Below are 12,575 nucleotides of genomic sequence, written 5' to 3' on the forward strand. Positions count from 1 at the left end.
GCAACCCCTCACTGAATTCATTTCTAGTAAACTGTGAGCACATTCTGCAAGTGTTTCATACAGCACAACATACAAAACCAGACTACTATGCAACCTTTACTTGACACATCTAATTGTATCAAATATGTATGTGTATATTTGCTTTATTTCGATTATACTGATCTGTTTCCATTTGAAGACAGCCACAGTTTGATGAGAAAGATACAAATACGTGAGGATTTCTTTTACTGACTGTTCTAATAGAACATAGGGAAGTCATAGGAAGTGTGCCAAAGAACTCTTTTGTCACAAACATAATCATGGAATCATAAAGTGGTTTGGGACCTTTAAAGATCATCTAGTTTCAACCTCCCTGCAGTGGGCAGGGACATAAAAAATTATGAGGTTATGCAAATTAAATTCCTGCAATTGCAGAACCAACAAGTAAATAATGTGGATACTCAGGAGGATTTTGATGAAGTGCAATGGAGTTGCTTTCCATGCATTTCCTCTCGCCTGTCTTTTGCTGTATTCTTCTTGACCATTGGGCTTCCTTTCTGGTCAGTGGGAAGAGAATGGGACTTGAGTGTGGTTCATCCTACCTATTGTAGGTATTTCATTTACAGGAGTACCAGTCCCTTTCTACCTACTACGGGGGAAGTTGAAGCAGTGAAGCTCTTTGAAAAGTTACTAAGTATTTGAATGCCTTTAATTAAGTGAGATAAATGTCTTTCTTTGGGTCACTCTTCAGAGTGGTGTCACATTTGGCCATACAGTTGCCATAGGCCAAGATGACTGAATGCCCCAAGCATGCTGCTTATGGGCTTTGGATAAGGACAGAGTACTACTGAATGAAATGGAGCCAATTGAGACATTAGCAGAAAGACCCACAAATAGAAATAATAAAAGCATGCACCTACAGAAATGAAATTCTGGGTTTCTTTCCACGGTTCTTATCTGTCACTTGGCAACACTTTGAGTTTTGAGCTACAGTAATAAACCTAACACTCTAGCTGACCCGAGCTCTGTTGTTTAAAGAAACAATCAAACCTCCAAGAATATATATGTCATCCAGGAACAGCAATACTTCTGACTTGGCCTCTTCTCATCTGTGTACATATGAAAAATCTGAATGCAAAGTGAGAAGAGACACATGTGCCACAATTGCCAGATTGCTGAAAGAGAGCATAAGAAGGAGAGATCCTGTGTCTGGTAGATGGGTTTACAACAAATTGGCAATTTGCATTTTTGAGAGTGTGAAGTGTTGACTACAGTCATGTGAATGGCAGAAGCAGCAATCCTGCTGATTGATCTGGACTGGATGGAGATGTGTAACGTCTGCCATAGTTATTTCTAGTACCTAGCTGAAGCACGGTATAAAACTGAATTTCTGTGAAAGGATTTGAAACCAACTGAGGTGTAAGTATTGTCAAATCCTGGAAGAAAGAAATTGCCTGTTCTAAAGACTGAAGATTTAAAACCCACCTGCTCTCTGTAGGGTTGCAATTTCTAAAGAGTATATTCTCTTACAGCACATGGTGAATCAAATTATGCAAGTATTGTAGGGCAATAGAGGTTACTAAGTGAGATAAGATTTGGGTGCCAGAAGATGTTCGGTGGCCCTGGTTAAAGATATCTGCCAGGTAGATGATGCTGTGCTGAAGACTCCCATCCGAGGTAAGGGCATAACTGACTACAGGTGGGCACAGCTGGGTGTCCACAGTGAGAGCTACACGTACTGTGCATATGGCTGTCCGTGGTTCCTGAGCACACTGGGGCAGAAGGCAGTTTCAGGGCTAGCTAGTGCAAAAGAGAGGACCACTTGACGTAAGCATGAAAAGTAGTGTCTGGAGGGTTTTATCTCTGGAAAAGTTGAACCCCTGTTGTATAAATGCTGATTTTATTGTTCCTAATTGGTAAGGGTTTTCCTACCTAGGGCCCCAAAGCCCACATGTGGTACACTCTGATGTCATGCCTATTAGAGAAATGCTGAATTTGTGATCTTCATCTGGCTGAAGAGTGCACTCTGCATATTTGTATCCTTAGTAGCTATAGAATCCAGGTGCCATAACTCATTCTGTTTGGTTTATAATCCTCCAGGCAGATCCCTCCTGGCATGAGTAAGTCAGGCTTCTGTCAGCAAAGCATAAGCATTTCCCAGAGGCAGAAGAGCTGATCAGGGATTTTCCAGCAAACATCTTCAGAAAGTATCAGTTAGCCAAAGCTTCTAACAGAAGCACGAACCCCTTTTGATTACAACCCTTGGCAGAAAAGATCCTCCCCTGTCCAGTTGGGAATTTCTGATCAGAAGAAGGTAGTGAAGTCATTTGCTGGTGAACCAATGTGTGTTGTAGTAAAACTACATCTGTGGACACCACAGACACAAAGAATGGCTTTTCATGTTAAGTCACCCCCGAAGATGTCAGAGTAAGACCTTTCTGTGTTTGTCCTGTAGTTCTGTACCAAAGGTGATAAATAAGGTGCTGGAGAGCAGTAGTGCATTCCCATTTTCATGTAATCTCTGGGTCTCCTCTTTTGAAGAATGAAAATCATTTGCTAGGAGTGTTGGTTTTTCATGGTTGACTGACTCATTTGATTGTTTCAGGTATTTGAGATGGACAGTGTGTGGATGCATGCAGTATCAAAACTGCAAGTACAGTACTTTATTTCTTCAGCAGGATGGTGAGCTTTTTTCTGCAGTAGCGGAGCAGAATTCTAGTAATATTTCATTTATTTGACTTTTAGTCTTTGTATTAGAGGGCAAAAACATTGGTTTACTAGATTACTCATGAATAAAATAACTGTAGTCAGTATGGTGTATGAAGGAGATGAAGGAGACAAGTTAGACAAACAGTTTAGATTTAATACTCATTTCATTGTACCTGTCATTCAGAAACCTTTTCGTAACATCAAGCTGACATAAGATCAATGGCATAACAAAATACAATTGACAGCATAACAGGGGCGGGGGGCGGAAGTACTCCAACATCCATTTATTTATAATAAAATGGTAACTGTCTCAAAAACGTGTTCTCTGAGAGCTGGTCTGTTGCATGTTTCATCACCTACCATTACAGGAATGTCAGAATATGGCCATGCAACACAGTCAAAAATAAAGTAAAAATGTCAGCACATCATATGCTAGGTATGAATTAAAAGATTAGTGAACAGATCTCATCATGAGACAACTTCTGTCTGTATGTAGACTAAGATTCAGCTCCTAGCACCCTTGAAATATTTCTTAGCCATTTAAAAACCTACTTGATGAAAATTTGACAGAAAGGTCTGTGAAAAATGTAGTCTCTGCATTTGTAGCATCAGGCTGCAAGGCTTAATCATCTGTCATGAAATGTTTTCTCAATGACATAATAGGAATAATTTCCCAAATTATATTGCATTTCCTATTGTAGGTTCAGAAATGTCTTTCTGACTGTACATCAGCTGTACCCAAGTATAACCTTTAACATTATTAGCTTTTGCATAACCTTGTTTCTCTTTATAAGTGCATTGTGAGGTTGCAAGGAAGTGCGCCATTGTGCGTGAGCACAAAGTGTAGCCCATGCCCTGTAACCAAAATGGCTGTTGGACACCAAACTATGTTGAATAAATTACTCAAGTGAAAAAGCCCAAGCACTGGATAACCTGCAGTTCGTCCTCTGCCTCTGCACAATATCACTGGTGTATCACCTTCTTGCACACTGGCCACTATTTGTACCCACCTTTTCTTCATTACATGACACGTCAGTAAGTAACTTTGATCCAAGTATCAGAGACTGCAGCCAGGAGAAATCAGGTAGGTTCTTAACGTGCTGCATAACCTCTTCCAAATAAAGAATGGGTGATACACACAGCATCCACCCTCTGTCCTCCTTGCACACATTTAATGATGCATCACCAGGTTTCCAGATACTCCATATTTTGTAACATTGACTGCCTTTGTCTAACATATATGGACAGCTATAAATACTAGCTCAAGCCATCTGTTTCCTGGAGAAAATGCTACTCTGACGTCTGCACAGCCACTTCCTTTCCCACTCCAACAGCTAGGTGTTTTGCTAGTGTGCTTACTGGCAAGCAGTGTACGGGAGGAAGGAAAATAATTATTCTTGGCATATTTGGGAAACTGATAAGAAATCCTGAGGCTGTTAGAATATGGAACTAGCTTTTACATATCTCTTTTGTCAGTTAGCGATACTGCTCCAAGAAAAGACAAAATAAAATCATGTGGGTCTGGAAGGGAAGGGAAGGGAAAAGGCCTGAAAGGAGTTTACTGACCTTCCTGTATAGACATGAACATAAACTTACATGTAGATAGTGTGCAGATATATGTAGAACGTTGAAAAACTGCAGAATAGAGACCAGCTGAGGGGTTTTGTAATGCCAAAAGCTGTGGCCTGGCCATCTATGTATGTGTCTGCATATGCATGCAGATAGATTTCTGTATGGGCATGCAGTAGAAGGAGATAATCTTTACATTTTCTTAGCTGTGAAAATGGACAGAACACCTAGAAACATATCAAACAATGAAACTCGAAAGTGCACAAGTACAAAGCCATAAGGAAACAGTGAAAAGGAGTTAGTTACCAGAAAAGGAAAAAAAGGGGGGAAAAATAAAAAAAGAAAAAAAAAAAAAGTTAAGTGACAAAGTCAAGACAACTGTCTTCTACTACACAACTGAAAAGGAGGATGGGAATAAATGCCCCATCCCTGTTTCTGTGCACATTGCCTACTATGGGTAGAACAAGAAGCAGTGAATATAGAACTGTAGAAAAGGGAATGGATGTTACATCTTAGCAAAATTTTCCGCAAGTAATAACAACACTGGAAACAATAGCCTGCAGGAAGATGTCGCAATTGGAGGGTTTTAAGAACAGGTGGGAGAAACAACTGTCAGAAATGGCATGCCAGCAACAAGCATCAGAAATGCCATACGGCAGGTAGTTGAACTAGGATGGCCTGCTGAGCTCCCTTTCAGGATGCTCTCTTGTAATGGGTCTGCAATTCAATTGAGGCAGGAGCGGCTTAAAAGAGAAAACCATTGAGGTCTTTATAACTTACAGTTTTATAGCACTGTCAAGACAACCAACAATTCTGCCAGAGGTCTGTGATTATTATCTGAGAACCCTGATCAAATAATATCCATGTACAGCTTTGCTAAAGAATCAAATATGTCACATGGCTTTAGGTTTCCTTGAAAATGTCTCCAGAATTGTGGCAGCTTCTGAAGTATGTTTCTTGTCCATTAAGAAACCAGATAAAATCCTTTTGCTCAGTGTAATGCCAGTTTTCTCTAGGCACCAGGTTTCTGAGCTGTAAGAAGTTTCTTTTACAGGATACTCAGCAGTAGTGTCACAGGAGAAAAGAGATCACTCACTGAGGGTAAGTAATCAGTCCTGGTTTAGTGAAAAGGAAGAGCCTCCAGCAGCAGCTAGAAGTGCCCATTTTGGTGAAGAGAAGCTGCCACTGCCCAAGCAAACCAGTAGAGCAAGCGTGAGATGAACAAGTGGCAATCCTAGGAGTGATCCTGGTCCTGTACTTAGCCCTCAGTTCCCTTCCCTGTTGCTCAAACATAGATTCTGTCTTTCCCTTGCTGGAGATATGCATAAAAAAGCATCCTAGAGATAACAAAATAAATGTGGCTTCTCCCAGAAGCACAGGAAAAAGTTACTTTTGCAGTTCCGGTGTTCCGGTGATAAAGAGTAGAGTTCTTGGCATGAAAAGGATGCACGGGCGAAGGGATCTTGAAATCCAGACTTGCTGCTGCTGCTGCCAGGTTCTGGGAGGGGAACAGGACAGGAAAGTTGAGTCTTCAGCAATAGCTGCTGCTCGAAGTGCTCTTGCCTCTCACTTGCAATAGCCACTATTGTTTCTACTGCCCTGACACCGGCAAAGAGACACCAGTGCTGGTGCCCTACACAACTGCCTGCTTTAGCAGAGCAGAAATTAAGAACTGCACTGAGAGAGCACGTGCATAAAACAGGCTGTTGTTCAGCTTTTTCCTGGTTTTCAAAGGGAAATGTTTGTAAGATGCCATTGAGTAAATAAATCTATTACAGGTACTGCTAGCTCTCTTGGGTACCTTGTTCTGCAGAGTGCTCACCTGCTGCCCTACTCACTGTTTACTGCTGCTTTCAGGGGCTGGTTCACTGATGTGGCTCAAGAAGGTCTCATCTGGCAATACGCAATGGGATGCTGGTTACATCTGTGCCACTCCAGGCCCTTTGTTGACCTGGGCAGGACCAGGTAAATAAATGAGCCAAGTTCTTATGTTTTCTGGAGCTTGATGCCTGACAGCTGTCCTAGAGGAGACAATAAACTTTACTAGAATGAAGATTTACATCCCAAAGTGGTGGGTGAAGTAGCTGTATTTGTATGAATTCCTTACTGAGACACTTGATAATGACAATACCCTTTAGAACACCCCTTACAGATGATGTTACAAATCACAACTGTACTTTGACTTCAGAAAACCTTAACAGGAGAAAGAAGTATCCTTAAAATCTATAGCCTATAATTTCTGAATCCCCTGTGAATGCGTTTGAAACAAAAAATCTAAAATGCATTGCTTTTAAACAAAGTACAAGCAGTGCTGTGTGCAAACTGCTAACTATTCTTACCTAAGACACTTGCATGTCTCATGGGCTTGAACGTGTCTGCCTGATATGTTCACAGGCATCCTTTCCTAAGCTTCTTTCCTGAAACAATTTTCCCTCTATAGCATGAAGCAGTTTGAAAACAGTCAGCCATATTCATGAACATTTCTAATTCCATGATGGAAAATTGCCATCCAGTGACATCCAGTGTCAGCACTGGAGATAACTTTTACCAGTTTTCAGTGGAATTGTGCTGTGCCTTCAGAAATCTGACAGTGCTGAAGGTAACTGCTTTAAAGTGTACTTCAAAGCATTAAAAGACACTGTCTACAAAAATTACAAAGAAATTTCAGTGTAGGTAACCATACTGAATGGTGTGTTCATGTGAGCAAGCTAAGCAAATGCTGCAGCAGAGGCCACAGTAAAAGAAGGAGGGAGGAAATCCTTTTTATGCTATAGCAATAAAAAAACAGGCATTCTCCCCCTTTGCTTTTTATTATACTTTTACAACAAACATAAAATATGCAAATATTTCATTAGGCAGTGTTAAATAGACAAAACATCCACCTGGGGATAAAAAGTTTAAGTATGTTCCAGTTTATTTTGAGGTTCCATTTATAAAAGTCCACTACTGGAAAAGTAGTGCCACTCACTGTTTTTGAATTTCTGGTTTCCTTGGATAAAGAAATTTGCCACATGAAAAATAGTAGGCATTTTTACAGAGCTGTTATTCATCCCTTTCCAGCTTTTTCCAGTAGAAAGAGAGGAGATATTTGTACTTCAACATAAAATCTTTAGGCCAGGATCTAAGCGTGTTTAACAGGTCTGTTGTATGTTCTGAACAGCCTTTAAAAAAAGGACCAGGCCATATCCAGCAGAGACTAAGGGGAAGAGAGTTTGGTGTTGATTAAAACCAAAGAAGCTAAGCCACTTGGACATCTCCATTGCTGCCTCTTAGGGAGATGCCTGGCAGTCAAGAGGCCACTTCATTTTTCTTCGGTGACTGTACCTTTTGAAAGTGTGGAAGTCACGATCTTTCAGACTGTTAAGTCAGATACTAGAACAGAATGAATTTATTCTGAAAGCAGAGCACAACATTCCAAAAACAGAAGAAACCCATTTCTAACAAAGAATGGTTTTTCACTTCTACACCTGTCCTCTAAATGAATGGATGAATGGATAGCTAGATATTCTTTTATATGTAGATGTAGATGTGTATATAAATACATATACATATATATATATCTCAGCAGAATTTAAGATGTCACATAGGTATAAGATATAACTTGACAGCTATCTGATAAACTAACAGGTTTTCTCTGGCATTTTGTGCTTCTCATATGCATTTATGTAGCAGAACATATGCCAGTCAAATACTGCTCATTCAGAATAATGGTAACTTCAAAGCAGTGAAAGCATGCTGTGCAAGGCTCCAAGGAGCTGTTTAAGAAATATTTCACATAAGAGCCATTTTAGGAGCCAAAAGTTTCCTAATTATATGTTTAGAACTTGATTCAACATAAGTTTGGAAAGATTTTACATACAAACTTTTCAGAAGTTCAGTTCAAAACTGTATACATTGAAACTATATTTAAAACCCAGTAACTGCAAAATCATAATTCAGTAGTATGACCATTCAGTTAGCAAATATCCTTACAGTGTTAGTTTCTGTGTTCCAGATGGGGTGTTTTGTGCCACTTCAAGTGCAGCATGCTCCAGGTTTTAGATCATAGCTCTTTAACGTGGTCTCCAGCTTCTGGCATTAAAGTATTACAGAACATATTTCAGCAAACTGTTGACAAAACCATTATTTTAGGGACCAAGCTGTTAAAAAATAAGGTTCGCAAAGAAGAACACAGACATTGTTTGCATACAATCATTTGGGGTTTAAGTGGAAAGTGAACAGTATGCTGCACGTAGAACATGCGTGACAGAGAAGCTGCAGTGACAAACCCTGGCAGCACAGAGACGCTCACCGCCTTGTGGCCTCGATGATCACCAGAGGGAGACAGAGCGTGTAACATTTCAGAATAGCTCTGGAAATGGCAAGCGATGCTCAGGGTAAAGGTAGCACAAGATTATATGAGTTTTGAAAACAGTGGTAGATACACATAATGAGACTTCTCTGGTTTGGTCTGTTTTCCTTAGGGTTTGCACATGAATGACGAGAGAGGAGAGTAACTTTTTATCAGCTGAGCACAAAATATTCCTGAATAACGGTAGCCTGACTAGCAATCATTTTGGTTTACTCTAAGTTAAATGCAATACTTATGCAAGCATGAATGGTTTGACCAAATCAACACAAAAGCACGTGCGTATGTGCTTTGCTGGGGTGCAGCTTTGTTGAGAGAGAGCAAAAAGGGCTGTTTGAGAGCTCCTTTTCAAACTAGGAGAAATCTGGTGTTATTAAAAAGGGAATGTCGACACTGATATTTAGTTGTTTCAAAATTTATTAAGAATAATGTAAATTTCTGTGGCCAGAATAGTGGGGAGAAAAGCGCATTCTCTTTTATAACCATATTGCTTGTAATTAACCTGTGTTACAATGTGGCTGAAAAGCCAGCAGAGACAGTCTCTGCCTGGGTGCCAGGGCCTAACACTTGCAGGGCAGTGAGATCAGCCTGTGGGTGATGAACTCAAGCCGCCTCAGTTTCATTAGCCAAAATAATGATATATAAGTCTATAGTGGCTGCAACAATGACTGCTGGAAAAAGAAATCTGGCAACCAAAAATCATCGTAACACTCCAGGCAATAGTCCTGCAGATCTCAGAGGGATCATAATTACCCGGATGAGATGGCTTCTTACAGCTATCACAGCTAATCGACATCCGCTGCTCTCAAGAAGTTGGATTTGCTAACTGCCTATCTGGGTAAACATCTTCGTTCTGCTTTCTATCTTACCTTATTGATAGGAAAGAAAAAATTGGCAACTTAATTATATGCAAGTAGTCAGGCTGTCAGACACAGTTTTTCACTGAAAGACCATTCAGTGTCATTTTCCTGACGCGTCTCAGAGCAGCAGCACCCTGTAATGGTCAAGATAATATGGACTCTCAAGTACTCTGTATTCCAGAACACACGCAGAAAATCTATCATTTCTTCTGTGTACCACCCATGATTGCAGGAGGAATGGAGTGCTTACACAGCACTCATTCAAAATTACCAGGTACACTAAAACTTTCGTCTATTCAAACACAGTGATGTGAAGGGTTATTTAAAGTATAAGAGACAAAAAAGAAAGGCTCAGCAGCTTCTACAGCATGGAAAGGCAAAAAAAAGTCTGTTAAACAAATAGTTCATTTTGTTCTGTTCAGAATAGTGCCTTCATGTATGGCTTTGTCCCTGTTTCATTTTGGCTATCACAATTGTTTCAAATGTGGTTTGGAAAAAGTGTCCCATATGCCAGTTCTATGAACTTTTCTTTTGTAGCACTGAAATAATGCCATTTTCTTATTGGTCAGGCCAACAGGATTACCTGGTTGTTAATTGCTTGGGTTTGGCTTTGTTGAAAGTTTTTCAAATTTAAGAATAAGCTTAAACAGGTAAGCAGACACATACTGTTCTTCTCTTATTCAGTTTCCTCTCAGATTTGCCAACTAGTTCTCACATGAATTCTACATAGTGGGTAAAGAAAAGAAGCCATAACTATTTTTACAGGTAGTGCACGCATTCATTGGAATATTACCTGAACTGGAAATTTCCGTGCTAATGTAGCATGGTATGCTTCAGGAAATCTCACTGTTAGGGCAAACAGAAAGTTGAACAGGACAAAAAGTTTTTCAAGGAGCCAAAAGCCTACCATTATATCTATTTTGAGCATCCATTCTAAGATCACTTTAGAAACTATACACTGCTATTGGTTTTATTTCATAATTTCTTTTCTATTTTTATTTAGTCGTTTACACTGTATCCATCATGACAAAATTTAGCCGTCTGTACTGTGTCATATGAGCCAAATATTCCTTCTAATGGAGTTCCTTGGGAATTTTGTCATTAATTTTCCATTATACTGGGAATTTTTCCCAGTATTTACAATTAAGTAATAGCTTTCATCTCCAGAGATCCTTAGAGTTTCTCACATGCTGTGGACCTGCCCCAGTCATTCTTAGTTCTTAAAAAAATTTGTCCCCAGTGATGGGATTTAGGTTTTAATTCAGCACACACAGTGTTGGGTGTGTATTTATAATGTTTCTATATCAAAAGCAAACACAGTTCTGTGTGAGCACTTGAGCCTGTACATGCACAAAGACAGGTTGTGTGTTTTAAAGAGCCATTGTTTTATTTCCTGGCAGAGCATAACACAGGAGAGGCTGACAGGAGGCAACAGAGATATTAATTATTTTGGCCTGGGAGTCAGGAAGATAGCTGAGATCCAAAGAAGCAATTTGATGCTGTCTCACCATCTGCAAAAAGATTTTCTCAGCTGGTTGGTATAGACCGCTATGGACCATGAGTGAGCTCACGCCTGTGTCTGCCTGACAGAGCTTTCTGCTGCAGTGGCTGGAAAGACCATTTTCTCTCTCTCTGCAAAGTTTCAGGCAACTTTGCTAAGGAAAGGCTATGACAGCATGAAAGTGGAACACACAAACCCTTCCTGTGAGAGGCCAACTTCCAAAAATTAGTTTTATTCCTTTCATTTGGTCTTTTTGTTTGAAAAAATAAGTTACAATTTGATAGTAACAGGAAACTACTAATAACCCTTCTTCAGTTTCCATGGTTCTTGTTGGAATCTAAACTGCATCAGCCACTAATTGCCACTCAAATTCTCCTTTATCTTTGCCTGTGTTCTTTCTGCTCTCATTTCCTTCTGGAGGGAAGAAAGGGTTAACTCCATGTCCTCACAGAGGAGTAATAGTTCTTCCCAAAAGACAAGTCACAAGCAAACTATTTAATTGTAAACGTCTCACTGAAGAATTGGTACACGAATGAGACATGACTTCATCCTTTAACCCACATGCTTCACTGGTCTGGGGAACCCTGGTGGGTTTGGCCCATTTTAGTCATAGTTGTCATGGGAGATCCTTAATGACTTAGTAAGGTAGCTTAAAAAACCTCCATACAGAATCCAGCATATGGTATATTTATTGGCAAACGTTAATCCCCCTAGGAACAAATTCTGTAGTAACAAATGATGAATTATGTGGCTTCATAAGCACTCATGTCATCAAATGCACCATTGACCTTTTTACATTTTCAGGGGGATTTTCTGCTGTGTGCAGTTTCTCTGGTTTGGAAGTGAAGCAGTTTAACAACGTGTCCTGAAGAAAACAGGTAATCAATAATTTCAGTTTTGGTTACTGTAAAAGGTAAATGAGACCCATGTATTTGTTGGGCAAGTAAGCAATCCAGGGTTAAGCAAAGCTTAAGCAGGGACCTAACAAAGAACGTGAATACTTATAGTACAGGGACACAAAGTAGAATTCCTTGACAGTAGGAAAGAAGTAAGAGTAGGTCAAATAGGTCTTACAGTGCCAAAGGAAAAAAAATGTTCATTTAAAGCATGATATTTTTTGGGCAAGAAGCAAAACTTGGAAAATACCTCACTCCAGTGAATAAGTTTGTTATGAATTTTAACAGAAGATGCTTATAAGGTAGCCGTCAGTTAGCAATCAAAAGGATGGGTCCCCTTTTAGGTTAATCTGAGAGATGATCTGAATCTGCCTGGATCCAGATCCTGTGACTATCATTTTGGTCTTGGGCTTGTTAGGACATGGGAATTAGGAACAGTATTGAGAACTGGAGAAGGTCTGCCAGAAATGACCAGATTGAGAACTGGAGCGAAGATTAGGATACAGACATGTCTGCCTGTCCTCATAGTTTGAGACTAACAAGTGCAGCATCTGAACCATCAGCTCAGCAAAATAAGAATGCTGCTGAAACCAGAGCACCATTTCCAGCAGAATGGTTTTCCAAAGGTAACATTTTAAGATCTGATGGAAAGGATCAGCTATTTCTACACATATATAACACTCACAGCTCTGTGTGTACAGTATGCAGACTGC

This window comes from Falco biarmicus, chromosome Z, assembly GCF_023638135.1.
Source record: "Falco biarmicus isolate bFalBia1 chromosome Z, bFalBia1.pri, whole genome shotgun sequence".
NCBI lineage: Eukaryota > Metazoa > Chordata > Aves > Falconiformes > Falconidae > Falco > Falco biarmicus.